Here is a 4,495-nt window from a genome sequence, read left to right as displayed (position 1 = left end):
CCCGGGCCGGCGGGGCCCCGGACGAAGCGCGCATCGCCGGCGGTTCGGGGGCGGCCGGGTCCCTCCGTCCGGCGCCCAGCGCCCGGTCCGGCCTCGGGGCCCGCCCGGGGAAGTCGCGGGCTGGCTTTGTCGCCGTTGGGCTGCCGCGCGCCCCGCGAGGGGACGCGGGCGGGCGGCTGCGAGTCCCGGGGCTCGCGCGGGGCCCGGGCCGCCCCAATTTCCAGTCGCTTCGCTTTTCTCTTTTGTGTTCCAGCCGAAGGTGCCTTCCACCCTCGCATTCTTGTGTGTCCTGTGTGTCTTGCGTCTTTGTGATGCTTAGTTTGTGTGGTTGAAACCTGGAAACGGTCTCCCTCAATATTCCCATCCTAGACCCACCGGTGTTTTTGTGTTTGTTTTTAACAGACGTGCACTTCTATGTGGTTAATTTCGTTACTAACGATGTTCGCCAACCTGTTTTTGATGGTGGCAGGTGGGACCCGAAGTAGACCTAACGGGTCAGTGTCATCCCCAAGCCGCCCACCCACGCGTGGACCCCGGAGCCGCGCCCGGCCGCCGTCAGTGGGGCCGTGAGTGCGGGAGCAGCCCCCCGTTTCACCGGGAAGCCCCAGTTCCCTTAGCCACGCGGCTGCAGTTCTCCCCAAGACAGGCGATCCACGCTGGCCCCCGTTTCCTTCCACTCGTTGCGTTGAGGTTTTGGTTTTATTTCAGAAGTGCAACGCCGTTGGGTGAATCCCAGTTAGGTCCTGACCTCCCTTGAAACACACACTAAAATGGTCTTCCCCGAAAGCCACTGACATATTTCTGAAAGTTTTTGTTAACTCCAGGTTAACAAAAAGCAGCCACAAGGTTTGACAACAAACGGAACCTTTCAATGATTCTCTTCCCTCTGACGCCAGACTTCGTGTTGATGGCATCAGTTGCGTCCAAGTATTGGAAAAATGTGGGCCTTAAAAATTTTTTTTTTAACATGTTATGACTTTTGCTTTACAAATATTAAGGAGGAGGAACCGAAACACATGATCCTGTGTTCTTTTTTCGTAGGGTTTTGTTTTGGAGATGGCATGCAGCTGCCCCGTCCTTCCCTCCAAGCTTCCTTACGAACACTTGACCACAGTGTCTTACGCGCAGGACCTCAGTGTAGCCTTGAGAGGAGCTTTAAAGATCATTTTATTAATAAACCTCCTCATTTCAAGGTGTGGAAACTGAGACTGAAATTTGTAGGGGGACCAACACTCGTTCACAGCTTCTGGCCTTCCAGGGGTATTTTTGGTTTGATTTAAATAACTTAGTCCATTTGAAGTGCTTAGAATAAACTGCCAGGCACACCATGATAATGCTCAATAAAGATGCCATTTGCTGTTTCTCAAGGTGATTTCTTCAACGGAAAACGCTGGCATATTCAGATTTGGGTTCCCCCCCCTTTTTGTGGACAGTTCCAGAAACAATGCGGTCTAAATTTGTAATAATGTATTAGTTTTGTAAGTACTGTACAAAACATAACAAGAGTCTCACTGTAGACCAGTTTGAAAATAGAGAAAAGCACAAAGAAGGAATAGAAATCAGCCCTAACCTTCCCACTCCGCAGATAACCACTGTTAACATTTTGGCAGACTTCCTCCTGGTCTCTCTTGATGTGCGCGTGTGTGTTTCTTTACTTATATGTATTTATTCTCTCCTGTTATTTACATTTTATGCAGAATTGGTATCATACTGTATATATTGTTTGTTACCTGTCTTCCCTTACAATATTGTGAGCCTATACCTATGCTGGTAAATATTCTTCATTATGATTTTTAATGGCTGTGTGATATATGGATGGGTCATAATTTATTTATCAATTCCGTATTGATCAGTAAGGTTTCTGTAGGCTGAGATTTTCTCGTCATTAAGATTTGTTCAAAAGGCTTTTCCACTGTGAATTTCAAAATTCTGTAATCTTTTAAGATATGTGAAAATGTAAATTCTGTTTTTTAGCCTCTAAATATGCATTTTTCCTGCCAATGCAGTTATAAGAAGCAGCGTTCACTTTCAGCTCCCTTTTATTCTGTTCTCCCTCAGTCGGGTCTGTGCAGTTACATACATATATCTGCACACATGTTCTTTTGATGATTATTTTACATTAGATGTTTATTCATGGGACTGTTTCTTTACGCTGCCGATCTCTTTTCAAGTTCAAGATCTGATTTACAAACCTTTTAAGTCCTGTTAAATCATAGACTTTCTGAGATGGAAAGTACCTTAGGTTATTTACTATTTTCATCTTCTCTGATTTGCTTTTCATGCTATTTTTAATACTCATGCAGAAAAAAAAAAAAAAAACCTGTGGGCTGCCACTAGAAAACTGTGTAGTGGGGAGTGAAAAGGGAGTAGGTGGACAGTGGGGGAAATTGTCAATTACATGGCGAAGTGTAGATACGGGGAGTTTCCAGAGGATGGGGACATTACCTGACAGTTGTTACTACTGATATTGCTGACGTGTGTCCACTGCCTTGCGCTTGGCCTGCTGCCCATCGGCTATGCTGTCACCCTTGGGAGCATTTGGTTAGAGGTCTGGGGTAGTATTCTGGCTCTCTCCTTTTTTTTTTCTTGAGGAAGATTGGCCCTGAGCTAACATCTGCCAATCCTCCTCTTTTTGCTGAGGACTGGCCCTGAGCTAACATCCGTGCCCATCTTCCTCTACTTTATATGTGGGACGCCTACCACAGCGTGGCTTGCCAAGCGGTGCCATGTCCGCACCAGGGATCCGAACCTCGGGCCACTGAAGCGGAACATGTGCACTTAACTGCTGCGCCACCGAGCCGGCCCCCTGGCTCTCTCCTTTTGAAGTTAGAAGTATTAGAGCTGTAAGTATCATCTTCTTAGAGCAACTGAAAGCTGTGGACTCCAATAGTGAGAGCAATACTTGGCTTCCATTAAGGTAAGGTTTCTTCACCTCAGCACTGTGGACATTGGGGCCTGGGTAGTTCTTTGTTGTGGAGGCCGTGCTGTACAGTGTAGGACACTGTAGCAGCCTCACAGGCCTCTCCCCACCAGGCGCCAGGAGCACCTCCCCCGAGTCAGGACAGCTGATCCAGTCTGCAGAGGTTGGCAGGTGTCCCTCGGGGGGCAAAATTGCCCCCATTCCCAACTGCTGCGTTGAAGGAAGGCTCATCTGACTGGGTGGTTGAGTCGCTGAAGCAGTTTCTGGAATCTCTTTAGTCAAAACCTGTAAGAATAGACTGCATGGTTTACATGAAGTCCACCTCGAAGGCGGCAGTGGACTTAGAGGCCTGTGCAGGTTCCTTCCTGCATTTGGTTTTATGACTTTATTGGATGGTCACTTTCAGAAGTTTTGCTTTTGTGGCGAAAGATAAAGCAATGTGAGGTAATCTGGAAACTGCGAAGGAATTTTCGTGACATATGAACGCCATGCCTAGTATGTAGATTAAATTATTATGAAATTTAAATAAATTTGCGTAGAGTTGGTACATGGTGAATAATTTAAGCTTGTGGTTTCTTATACTGACTAGCATGGAAACAGCTGTCTTTTCTCCTAGAAAACGAGCCTTAAGCAGCCCCTAGAAGACTGTAGAAGCCAAACTAGTTTTTCTAAAATCTCCTTTTTTTAAAACAACCGATTCAGTGTTATGCACTGAAAGTGGTGAATTTATCTTGAGGAAATAAAGGTTTACTTCTGAAGTGCTTACATAACTTTAACTTATTGCTTTATAATTGAAAGATAGCTTATTGCTCTTCATGACAAACTTGCTTCATCAGTGCAACTTTCCTAGGGTGAAAAAAGTCTTAAGTTGTCAAATCCTCATTTGTAATCCTTAACAGTATAGATGGGATAGATTGAAGTTTTGTTGTGGCGTAAGTAATCTTTAGTTAGGACTTCCTGATAAATAAAACATAAAAAGGAGATGTGCTGTTGGACCACAATTGGTTTTCTGAATCATAGAATATCTGTGTTATTTCACTGGAATGAAAGCCTGTGTCATTTGAATTTTCTTTCTTAAAAAGAATGCCTTTCATTCCTCACCCCCACCTCCCTGAAGCATGAGTTAGTTATTGTATGTAGTAAATCTTGTTGATTCCGAGTGAAATATGCATATAATCTTTTTCTCAGTAGTGTATAGTATTTATTCTCAGAGTCTGGGTTCCTGTCATGCCTATACTGTATTTTCATTTATTAGTCATTTGGAACATGCAGTAAAGGAGGTTTCACAGAGTACTTATATATTTGCCAGCCATTTTGGTGAAAAGAGTATTTTGTAGCTCTTGCAATAAATCATATGATAGGCTTTGCTTTGAAAGAGCTAAACGACTTCTTGGCACGGCTTGCCTGAAATATGTAAAGCTAGGTGCAACTGTTAGTTTGATTACGTTGGGCAGCCCGTCTGGAAATTGGTAAAACCTACAGATTTTACGTGTGTTTTCTAAGTACTTCCACTAAGACTACGTTAAACTCTGGTGGGAAAATTCTGTGGCATTTTCAAATAATTTAAATGATGTC

This window comes from Equus quagga, chromosome 5, assembly GCF_021613505.1.
Source record: "Equus quagga isolate Etosha38 chromosome 5, UCLA_HA_Equagga_1.0, whole genome shotgun sequence".
NCBI classification, from domain to species: domain Eukaryota; kingdom Metazoa; phylum Chordata; class Mammalia; order Perissodactyla; family Equidae; genus Equus; species Equus quagga.
Note: the sequence above shows the minus strand (reverse complement) of the source record.